We start from the raw sequence: 12,707 nt of genomic DNA, 5'->3' as shown, positions 1-12,707 counted from the left end.
TATTATTAGAGAGTGTAGAGTTTATTATGATCTGATATGATTAGAGTGTAGAGTTTATTATGATCTGATATGATTAGAGAGTGTAGAGTTTATTATGATCTGATATTATTAGAGTGTGTAGAGTTTATTATGATAAAGTCACCTGGAAAAGATCGATCCACATATTTTTGGATCAATATCGTATTTTTTGAGCGTGAATCGATATTGGATCGCGGATCGATCTTTGGAACACCGCCCTACACTGTAGAGGAACCAGAGAGTGGGGGGTTCATTACATTAACGTACAGCATATTTTTCATTATGTATAATTTTAACTTTTATATTGTAATCTTATTAATGATATTAATCTAGTTTGTAATTCCTTTTTTCTAACTTTGAACTCACCGATTAGTTTTAAGTGTGCTTAATAAGATTTTCACTAGAGTTTCACTAACTTCACTTTATCTGTTTTATTCTACAGTAGTGCAATGCGGTGAGTATGATCTGATACTATTATCGTGTGTAGAGTTTTCACACTGTTCATTCTCTCTATAGATGAAGCTCTTTATACAGAAACTCTTATTCTTATTGTTGTTTATTTGTTTGCTGTTTATTATTTTCTTTTGTGAGACTTAATATAAAATAATGTCCTCCTTTATTAAACATATTCATTACGATCTAATTTATAGCATGAAATAAGAAGTCTTTAATATTAAAGAAATGTTGTTTCTTTTGTTTCACAAATGAGATATTAATTCAATAATAATCAGATGATTATTATCATTATTTTAAATGTGTTCAATACGATTTTCACTTTAGTTTCTGTTTTATTCTACAGTGTGTGAAGGTATGATCTGATATTATTAGAGTGTGTAGAGTTTATTATGATCTGATATTATTAGAGTGTGTAGAGTTTATTATGATCTGATATTATTAGAGTGTGTAGAGTTTATTATGATCTGATATTATTAGAGTGTGTAGAGTTTATTATGATCTGATATTATTAGTGTAAAGTTTATGATATGATATTATTAGAGTGTAGAGTTTATGATCTGATATTATTAGAGTGTGTAGAGTTTATTATGATCTGATATTATTAGTGTAGAGTTTATGATGTTATGATATTATTAGAGTGTAGAGTTTAATGTGATCTCATATTATTAGAGTGTGTAGAGTTTATTATGATCTGATATTATTAGAGTGTAGAGTTTATGATCTGATATTATTAGAGTGTGTAGAGTTTATTATGATCTGATATTATTAGAGTGTAGAGTTTATTATGATCTGATATGGTTAGAGAGTGTAGAGTTTGTTATGATCTGATATTATTAGAGTGTGTAGAGTTTATTATGATCTGATATGATTAGAGAGTGTAGAGTTTGTTATGATCTGATATTATTAGAGTGTGTAGAGTTTATTATGATCTGATATCATTAGAGAGTGTAGAGTTTATTATGATCTGATATTATTAGAGAGTGTAGAGTTTATTATGATCAGATATTATTAGAGAGCGTAGAGTTTATTATGATCTGATATTATTAGAGTGTGTAGAGTTTATTATGATCTGATATTATTAAAGTGTAGAGTTTATTATGATCTGATATTATTAGAGTGTAGAGTTTATGATCTGATATTATTAGAGTGTAGAGTTTATGATCTGATATTATTAGAGTGTGTAGAGTTTATTATGATCTGATATTATTAGAGTGTAGAGTTTATTATGATCTGATATTATTAGAGTGTGTAGAGTTTATAATGATCTGATATAATTAGAGTGTAGAGTTTATGATCTGATATTATTAGAGTGTGTAGAGTTTATTATGATCTGATATAATTAGAGTGTAGAGTTTATGATCTGATATTATTAGAGTGTGTAGAGTTTATTATGATCTGATATTATTAGAGTGTAGAGTTTATTATGATCTGATATTATTAGAGTGTGTAGAGTTTATAATGATCTGATATAATTAGAGTGTAGAGTTTATGATCTGATATTATTAGTGTAGAGTTTATTATGATCTGATATTATTACAGTGTAAAGTTTATTATCTGATATTATTAGAGTGTAGAGTTTATTATGATCTGATATTATTAGAGTGTAGAGTTTATTACGATCTGATATTATTAGAGTGTAGAGTTTATTACGATCTGATATTATTAGAGTGTAGAGTTTACGATCTGATATTATTAGTGTGTAGAGTTTATTATGATCTGATACTTTTAGAGAGTGTAGAGTTTATCATGATCTGATATTATTAGAGTGTAGAGTTTATTATTATCTGATAATATTAGAATGTTTAGAGTTTATTATGATCTGATACGTTTAGAGAGTGTAGAGTTTGTTATGATCTGATATTATTAGAGTGTGTAGAGTTTATTATGATCTGATATTATTAGAGTGTAGAGTTTATTATTATCTGATACTTTTAGAGATTGTAGAGTTTTTTGTTATCTGATATTAGTGTGTAGAGTTTATTATGATCTGATATTATTAGAGAGTGTAGAGTTTATTATGATCTGATATTATTAGAGTGTGTAGAGTTTATTATGATCTGATATTATTAGAGTGTGTAGAGTTTATTATGATCTGATATTATTAGAGAGTGTAGAGTTTATTATGATCTGATTTTATTGAAACTAGGATAAAACTAATAGGATGTTGAATTTTAACATGAGTTAATTGAATTAATGAATAAAATAATAATGAATTGCACTTTTTCATTATGTGTAGGAATGAACTTGTTTATAAAAATAAATTCTATCACTATCTAAAATCAGATTTAATGGGTTATTAACTGCATTGTGTCTCACTGCTTATCATTGTTTCTAATGTACAGAAGATACAGAACATTACAGTCATCACTAACTCAACTTCATCTCATGCTGTTTTTAGATTTAATTAAAGAATTTTCAAAACATGATTTACTGCCAGTGCCAGGTGAGTAATACTGACCTCATTCTCTCTCTGTGTATGTTCTTCAGGGTTCATTTTAACACTGTTTAAAATATAAAGTTTTTAGGAATTTAACTCCAGAGAGCTCTAGCAGGATGATGGTGGAGGCGGTGTTGATTTTTATTATAATTATTGTTTATTTCTCCTCTGAAAAGCTGCTCAGCTACTCATAGTGTATGCGATTGGGTGTTGATTGTAAAGGTCACACATTTGTGTGCACACACTCAGCGATTAATCCCAGTTTGAGGATGTAAATCTTGTAAACAGAGGAAGTTGGAGCTGCTTTTGAGAAATGAGACAGACCCCAGCATGTTTCCTGCGTATTAACTCTTCACTGGGTTTAATTTGCTTGTTGTAACTCTTCCAAATTAAACTTTTTTAATCTCTGTATCAAATAACACATATATTTAACTATTTAAAACATGCACTGGTCAAACTCAGGCAGCTTTACTTCATTTTTACAAGGTTTCTAATCTGAAGATGTTTAAAAACTCATGTGACATTTAAAAAGCATGCTTAAAAGCAAGTCCACTAATTCCTTTGATTTTCTCTGAAGAAAGTCTTTATTTTAAAGAAATGGTTATAGACTGCATGTTCAAATAATTTATATTTATGACAAATAAAATCACTCCTGTTACTGGAACTCACTCCTGTTAATTTTTATTTTTTGAGTAACAGGACTGAAAGTAACAGTAACAGGAGTTTTTAGCATAGAATTATCAAAAACAGTAGCTAAATGGCGGCTATGCTAATAGCATGAGGACACTGAGCACATTCTTGATATTTGTCCAAAATTTGTATTTTAAAAATAAACAAATAAGATGTAAGAATTAATTTGGGTAACAGGACTGAGTGTTGAGATTGAGCTCCTCAGTCATCGTTACAATAAGATCAAATATACAGAAAAAAACTAATGAAGAAACTTAATTCTGGTCTTACCATGATCTTTAGAAGAACAAGCTGATGTCACTTCCTGTTGTAGATGTGACTTCCTGTTGTATGTTGTAATGTTCCAGATGTTCCAGATGGGGTAATGTGTTACAGTAACAGGAGTGAGTGAAACCCAGGGACACAACTAAAATGTGTATTTTAACTTAAATATTATGGATTTATTATTGAATGGATTTAGTCACACAACAATGCAAAACATTTACATCTCTGAAGGATTTTAATAATTATATTTCATGGTTTATAGTTTATAGTTAGAGAGTGGGGTACAGGTAACAAATGCTATTTTTTCAGTGTTATAAGTAGTTTTTATTAATGTTTTTAATGACGTATCTTACTTTTGCAATTAGGTCAATGTACAATATACACTATGTTTAATAATAAAACGTATTTTAAAGTTATTTTGTGTGCACATTTATACAAGTAATTTCCTGGGGACAGAAATGGCACCAATTCGGTTGAATGGCCCTGATATAAACCCAGTGTTATTGATTATCAACTACATGGATACATGATTACAAAATGCTGTTTTTACAGACAGACCAGGAAGACGGTGGAGTAATCCATATGAAGTTCCAACCAGTAAGTCAGTATTTATTCTTTATAGATTGATGAGGCGCTGGTCTGCAGTGCTTTGTTTAGTGATGTGAGGTTTGGAGCTTCACTCGATCATGAAGCTGCAGAACCCAAATATGCCTGAGCTTGAGATCACGAACAGATGGACATATATTCTCCATCAGGATTTTCTGTCAAACAGCAGAATTCCTGCTTCCATCTATTACAGCAAGTTATCCAGCAGCTCCAGACCATCATAACACTACCACCACCATGTTTTACAGTTCAGTATGATGCTCTTTTTCTGAAATTATGTGTTAGTTTATGCCAGTTGTAACGGGACACACACCTTCCAAAACAGTGGTTCCCAACCTATGGGTCGCCAAAGATCCACGATGGGTCGCGAAGCCCTCTTGATTTTAAGGGGTTTAATTTTAATACTATATATAGTCTAGGGTAAGCAAAATTCGCCGCGCTGCGCTGCGCTCTCTCTGTCTCTCTCTCTCTCTCTCTCTGGCGCGCGCGCGGGCGCTCTCTCCGGCAGCGCGGAGCTGAATTCAGCGCGAGGCTGAATATAATAATATAATAATATAAGAATATAAAACTCAGTTTAGTTAAATAAATGAAAATGAGTGAGGGCCTGTAAAGTTAATCAATTATTGTCCAATATTTGGACAGGTTGAGGTTTTGGTGAGCTGTTTTACTGATTTGAAACTGAAACTGAAACTGATATTATTCTTTTTTTTTTGTTTGTTTTTATTTTATATAAATTATTTTTTATTCATTTTAAATAGTTGTATTATTTTATTGATCTAATTATTTTTTTCTTCATAAGATAAAAATTCCTTATGTTTTATGTATCAATTTTTCCTTTTTTACGTGTTTAATTTATTCCATCTTTTACTTTTGGGGGGGGGGGGTTATGTTGGGTCACCAAAGCTTACAATGGTAAAAATATGGGTCCCTGAAGAAAAAGGTTGGGAACCACTGTTCCAAAAAGTTCCACTCGTCTCGTCAGTCTAAAGAATATTTACCCAAAATTCTGGAGATCATAAAGATGTTTGTTGGTAAATGTGAGACGGGTGGTTGTGTTGTTTTTGGTCAGCAGTGTGTTTTATCTTGGAACTCTCTCATGGAGACCATTTTCACCCAGTCTCTTTATTCTTATTATTGAATCATTAACACTGATCTTAACTGAGGCGATTGAGACCTGCAGTTCTTTGAATGTCTCTTTAATTGTTAAATCATTCTGGTTCTTTTGGGACCTCCTGGATGAGTTCTCCATGCCCTTTTGGAGTAAGTTCAGTAGACTGGTTACTCCTGGGACTTTTACAGGGTTCCTGCGGGTCCTTAAAAATCCTAAAATGTCTTAAATAAAAATTTGTCTTAAATTTACTGTAAATGTGCTGTGCATTTAATACCGTGGGAAAACACAGTGGCCTTGCGTAAACATCTAATCCAGGGAGGACGAGTTAGCTAACATACTAACTTTAGTGGCAGGCTAGCTAACATACTAAAAATAAGCTAGCTAAAGCGAGCTAGCTAATGTTACCAGGGATAGAACTAAGGTTAGCTGAAAGCTAGCTAACACTAGTCGCGAGTTAGCCAACATACTAACGTTAGCAGCAGGCTAGCTAACATACTAACTTTAGCTAGCTTAAATGAGCTAGCTAATGTTACCAGGGATAGAACTAAGGTTAGCTGAAAGCTAGCTAACACTAGTCGCGAGTTAGCCAACATACTAACGTTAGCAGCAAGCTAGCTAACATACTAACTTTAGCTAGCTTAAACAAGCTAGCTAGTGTTACCAGGGATAGAACTAAGGTTAGCTGAAAGCTAGCTAACACTAGTCGCGAGTTAGCCAACATACTAACGTTAGCAGCAAGCTAGCTAACATACTAACTTTAGCTAGCTTAAACAAGCTAGCTAGTGTTACCAGGGATAGAACTAAGGTTAGCAGGCAGCTAGCTAACACTAGTCGCGAGTTAGCCAACATACTAACGTTAGCAGCAAGCTAGCTAACATACTAACTTTAGCTTAGTGTTACCAGGGATAGAACTAAGGTTGGCAGGCAGCTAGCTAACATTAGCACTGAGTTAACATACAAACGTTAGTGGAAAATTAAATAAGGTTACCGGGAATAGAACTAAAAGAATTATGAATACATTTTTGGGTCTTAAACTATATTTATTGAGGTCTTAAAAGTCCTAAAAAGCATTAAAGTTGACTTTTAAAATGGTGCAAGAACCCTGTTATATGTTATTCAACTATAGAGATCCCCCAGCCTATCTCGATGTGTGGATGTGCAAGAACCTCATCCACAGATGGTTTAAGCCCCATCGTTTTATCACATCTTGATATTCAAAGTCTCTGGATACATGATGGCATCTAAATTGCATCCGGTATCATAGTACCAGAGTTACATGCAGAACTGATATAATAAAAATTGAGCTGATATAATAATGTCTCCTGATTCTTTTAGTGAAAGAGATCACTGGCTTCAATGACCAGGATGGATACAACAGCAGCTGAACCACCAGAGGAGAGAGAAAGATCCCATGTGTGGGAAGTGTAGACCCAGTGCACTTCCAGAAGTCTAAGAACTGTATGTTTTCTATTCTTCTGATGGTCAAATCTGTGGTCAAAGCAGGTCAGATCAAGCCAGAGTTGCCAGAAGTTGATGGTTGCTCAAAAAAAGAACATTTACACAGTTATACAACATTTAGAACAATTATGCAATCAACATGACAAAAGAAGTTATGAATATCCTGCCAATTTTCATTGTTTATATTGATGTTTATAATAGATGATTGACAGAAAAAGGTTTTCTATGAAATAATTATACTACAAATAATTCCAACCCTGCAATGTGATTGGCTGAAAGGCGTTCTATGAGTACGAATATCAGCTGGTAATGCACTGTAACTGAAGCTCTACATGTATTACTGTATTACTTCGCCACATACAGGTAACCTAGCAACGATGCAGCAGCGCTTACAAACCAAACAGCGCAGCTACAAACAGAGCAGCAATGGAACTATTTTAACTGGAGGAGTTTTTATAACAAACAGATTCTCCTCTTTCTCCTCCTCTTAACTCTTTAAAATCTTTCAATAAACAGTGATAATGGAACTGTGGTATAATCACAATAATGCACAGTGCCAATATTACACGTTATAGCACAAACCTCGAGTGTATTATTGCTTAGTTATATTTGTGGTGAAACACCTTTATAAGTTGAAGAACATCAAAAAAAGTTGAATAGTTCTCAATAATCAACTCATTCATGATTATTTGAATTGTTTTATTTGTTTATTTTTTTTTGTATTATCTCTGTTGTTTCATCACTTCTGGTTGTAATCTTTATACTTTTGACTGTGATTGATATTATATTGTTTATGTTTATCCTTAAACATTACTCTCTAATATGGAGAAATTGTGGACTTTGCTCAGTACTCCATCTTATACTCTGTGCAAAGAGTGTAATGATGCTCATTGCTATCTTACACCCTGCCAACCAATATACCAATATACTGTATCTATACTAAGGGGTGTGGTTGTCACACCCTAACCTTTGTATGTCTTGCGTGTTTTCTTTTTTGTCCCTTCTGTTCCTGTCCTGACTTTCAGCCTGTTGTGTTTTCTTCCCCCATGTGTGTTTCAAGCACATGACCCTGTGTTATTGTCTTGTCTCTTCCTGAGCCCCGCCCTAGCCATTAGTATTGTCACCTTGTGTCTTGTTTGAAACCCCTCCCCCTCGTTTTCTTCTCCATGTATTCCTTACCGTACTCGTGTATATAAGCCCCTTTGTTTTAATGTTCCTTGTCGAGTCTTTTGTAGATTCTTTGTAATTTATGTATGTGCTGTTTCATGGTTTCAGGTCTTCTTCTTTCTGTTTTTCTATGTTTTCTAAGTTATACTTATTCAGTCTAGTTTTCTATAGTCCTGTTTTCTTTGGTCCTGTATTTACAATTAGTTTTCATAGTCTTGTTTAATTGTTTTTGATTTTTGCATTTACCCTTGTTTGCTTTCTGTTTTGCTTTTGTTTATCATTTATCATTTTATTAAATTAATATTATACATTTTTTCAACAAAAAATTCTAAGCATTTTCAAACAAAACTAACAAATCCACCCTGAAAGAAGACACACTTACACTGTGTTTTCTGTTATAGTGCAGTTTATTACTACTTTTACTTTAAAGGTTTTCTGATCATAGTTAATCTGTCTTTGAAAAGCTGTGTTTTTTATAAGCGGTGCAGATTTTAGCACACTGTTATGATTTTTGCTTGTTTATTATTTAATAATTGTAACTTTTTTATATGTTTGTAATACCATATTTACATAAAAACATTTATATACATATTTTATACATAATGCTTTAATACATAAAGATCAGTTGTTGCAACCATCCTTTGCTCTTTGGCTGCATGTCTCTCTGGATCATCCAACAGTTTTTTTTATCAAATTCAAGGTTAGTGGAGAGCTAGCTCACGTTAGCACGCGCTAGCTAACATACTAACATTAACGGTGAGTTAGCTCTGTTACCAGAGAGAGAACTTAGGTTAACAGAGAGCTAGCTAATGTTACGCAGCAGATTGAAAAAAATGATAAAAAGTGAGAAACGTTTTTATTTCCAATAAAATATATTTTTTTTTTTACCAATTTCTACCTACTTTTTGACTACATTTTTGGGTCTTAAATTATATTTATTGAGGTCTAAAAAAGTTTTGCAAGAACCTAGCATTAGTGTGAAGAACATGGCTCCAAAAGTGGCATTGCTCAAATAACCATTTGTTGCACTTTAGATTATTTTCTTCCCTCACTAGAAATCTGAAAGACAAATGCTTAAAAACTTGGTGGCTCAGTTGTTTGAGCTGTAGAACAGCAACCAGTCGAGATCAAAAAAGTTATGTGTGAAAACATCAATGCAGGCTATGGATGGTGGCTTGTTCAGTGTCTGCAAGTTGCCTCCTTTCCAAGTATTTTCTACACCAGGCAAAAACTGAGGATTTTCACACTGCAAACCAACCAGATCATTGGTTTCTGAAAGTCTGAGTGGGTATTTCAGAGGTTTGAGTTGTGTTATCTGTTGTATAAGAAGTCTGAGTCTAAGGAACGTGGTTCCAAAAGTGTTTTTCTATGAAAAAGCTTAAAGAATCAATTAGAGCTCTTTAGATTCTTCTTCTTGTTACCCCACAAGCAATCTGAAAGACAAATGCTTAAAAAAAAAAGCTTCCGTAGAAGTCTGATTGTGTGGCTCAGTGGTTTGAGCTGTGGACCAATATCCACAAGGTTGTTGTTTCAAACCCAGCTCCGGTCAGCAGGTTGAAGTTTTGCACGGCTATGTCCGAAATCGAAGGTCAAGTTTTAAAAAAAAAGTATGGTAGGTGTGAGATCCTGTGGCTCAATGGTAGACGCTACGCCTCCTGGTCAGGAGGTCATCGGTTCAAAACCGATCAGGAACTCCAGATCACAGTTGAGGACAAGGTTCAGGGTTGAGGACAAGGTTCAGGAAGATCCGCGGGCAGACCCTGAGGACGAGGGGTTGTCAGAGGGTAACCCAAGAACGGGGGTGGAAATTATCTGGGCTCTCCCCCGGGGCCTCTGGAGAGAAGAAAGCTTCATTTAAAAACCATCACCTCACTTTTTTTCCTTCTTTTTGGAGGAACACCCCCACTCCTCCCCCTCCCCTTCTCCCCTTCTCACCACCTCTCCTCTTCACTCTTCTTCTTGGCCTCCTCTCTGGCCATCCAGCTGTCTCCAGCTTTACCATCCAACCTCAACCCATCACCACCTGAGACCAGGCCAGATTTGAACCAGCAACCTCTTGATTACGAGGCAAGGCTTTTCTCACAAAGCCACCAAGTCTCACATGTGAGTAATGCCTTTTTTGGGGGGGTTTGTCCTTTAATTTAGGGCGGGGGAGGGAGGGGGGGGGAGAAAGAGAGTGAGCGAGTGAGAGAGAGAGAGAGAGAGAGAGAGATGGTTTCTTGGACTTTTGGTTCTAAGTTGGCAAGCTGGTAGACCTAAGGGGTTAGATGAACACCAGTCTTTCAGTCACCTTTTCTTTAAGAGATTTTGATTTAAGATGCTCCTAAACACTCTATCAAGTCTTAGTTGAGGGAAAGAGAGTAAGCTGGAGAGCTGGTTTATTGGACTTTTGGTTTCAAATTGGTGAACTGGTAGACATTAGGGCTTTTGATTTACATCAGTCTTTAAGTCACCTCTTCATCAAGTGACTTTGGTTTCAGATGTTCCTCAACACTCATTATTAAGTCTTAAAAAAAGTAAGTAGTTGACTTGACTGTAGAATTAACTAGAGAGTTGGTTTCTTGGACTTCTGGTAGACTCTACCTTTAGGAGTTTGATCAACATTATTTGTAAGTCAAATCTAACTCAAGAGAGGAAAAAGAGTAGCTGACCTTTGTTGACTCTAGAAAAGAAGCTAGGGATTTTGTTTCTTAGACTTTTGGTAGACTCGACCTTAGAGTTCTTGATCAACATCAGTCTTTCAGTCATTAAAAAAAACTTTTCAGATGCTTCTCAACACTCTGTCAAGTCTTGGTTGAGGGAAAGTGAGTAATTTTCTATTCTAAGATGGGGTACTGGTAGACCTTAAGGATTTTGATCAACATTAGTATTTTAGTCACCTCTGTTTCAAGAGACTTCTTTCTGATGCTCATCAACACTCATTATTAAGCCTTAGTTAAAGCAAAGTGAGTAGCTAACTTGACTCTATAGAATTAACTAGGGAGTTTGTTTCTTGGACTTTTGGTAGACTCTACCTTAGGGGCCAATTCAAGAGTCACCTCTTTTTAAGAGACTTTAATTTCAGATTATCCTAAACACTCTATTAAGTCTCAGTTCAGGGAAAATGTGTAGTTGACTCCAATTGACTTAAGAGAATATACTATGGCTTGTTTGTTGGACTTTTGGTTCTAAGTTGGTGAGCTGATGGATTCTACCTTTGGGTTCTTTTCAGTCTTTCAGTCACCTCTTTTTAAGAGAACATGGTTTTAGATGCTCCTAAATACTCTATCAATTCTTAGTTGAGGGGAGGCGAGCAGTTGACTATAGTTAACTTTAGAGAAGAGGCTTGGGAGTTTGTTTCTTGGACTTTTGGTTTTAAGTTGTTGAGCTGGTGGACTCTACCTCAAGGTTTTTTTTTTCAACATCAGTGTTTTAGTCGCAGCTTCTTCAAGAGACTTTTAGGTTTCAGATGCTCCTAAACTCTCTATCAAGCTTTAGTCAAAGGAAAGTGAGTTTAGGAGTTTGCTCCTTGGACTTTTGGTCCTCAGTAGGCCAGTTCATAAACCTTAGCTTCTTAAAGACAGAGCAAGAGTTAAAAACAGCATGTATTGAATGATCTCTTGCAGGAGATGATCAGTGGACGAGATTGAGCCTCTAGTTGAAGGAGAATCAATTTCTTGCAGTTGTCCATCACTGCCGAACACATTCAGTTTAATGCATTTATAGGTGCTATAAAAATGATCTTTGAGAACAATACCATATAATAGGGATGTCTCCACTCTTCTCTGTGAAGAACTGATGTAGCTGTAGGTTTTTATTCCAGTTAAACAGAAGCAAATAAGATGTTTAGAGTCCATCTGATTGGCCAGTTGATTAAACTGGTGGACTCAGGTGTGCTGGTGTTGTTTAGATTTTAAACCTGCTAACACATCCACCCTTTACAGATAAAATTAGCTCTCCTGCTAAAGAAGAACCATGTTTTAGACTAAGCACCATATGAAGTCATGCAGACTTTATTTTTGGGCAAAATTGTGATTATTATATCTGTTTCACCCTTTATCCCAAGGCACATTTAAGCCTTTCCCTTTCATCAAGAACCAAAAATAGAATAAAAAGAAAGAAATACACATTTACATAAAATATAATTAGCCTTCCATCTCTACATTAAATACATTGGGTACTCCATTAAATAATCTTTAGCTAAGATACTATTGTAGGCCCGTTTACTGTACAAGCTCTTCAAAATATGCTCTAAAAATGTCATATATATAAGTGTCATAACTTATGGTGTACAATGTACTTTACCTTTTCCAGTTAAATATAGGTCATAACTTCCATAATCAATTTGCCATGTTAAAAATTGTGTTTAATCTATTTAATATGGTCCAAAAGTAACAAACTCTTAGTTGGTAATACTTTTTATATGGTAAATTTAAAGGGACCACCATTTCCACAGAACAGCAGTCTAATAATATATCCCTTTCTTATGGATTTGGATTTATGTATAAGTGTTGTAGGATA

The 12,707-nt window shown here is 34.5% G+C and overlaps 1 long non-coding RNA gene across 1 annotated transcript; it reads left to right on the top strand.

Annotated features, from left to right (window-relative positions):
* The first annotated feature begins 2,873 nt into the window (after positions 1–2,873).
* LOC103021472 (uncharacterized) lies at positions 2,874–8,696 on the top strand. The gene is made up of 3 exons (XR_453668.4): positions 2,874–2,917; positions 4,418–4,462; positions 6,918–8,696. It is a non-coding gene; the product is annotated as an uncharacterized LOC103021472 (long non-coding RNA).
* The last annotated feature ends 4,011 nt before the right edge of the window (positions 8,697–12,707 follow it).

The sequence above is a fragment of the Astyanax mexicanus genome, chromosome 6, assembly GCF_023375975.1.
Source record: "Astyanax mexicanus isolate ESR-SI-001 chromosome 6, AstMex3_surface, whole genome shotgun sequence".
Classification (NCBI taxonomy): domain Eukaryota; kingdom Metazoa; phylum Chordata; class Actinopteri; order Characiformes; family Acestrorhamphidae; genus Astyanax; species Astyanax mexicanus.
The sequence above is the reverse complement of the archived record's forward strand: the minus strand, read 5'-3'. Positions and strand labels throughout refer to the sequence as shown.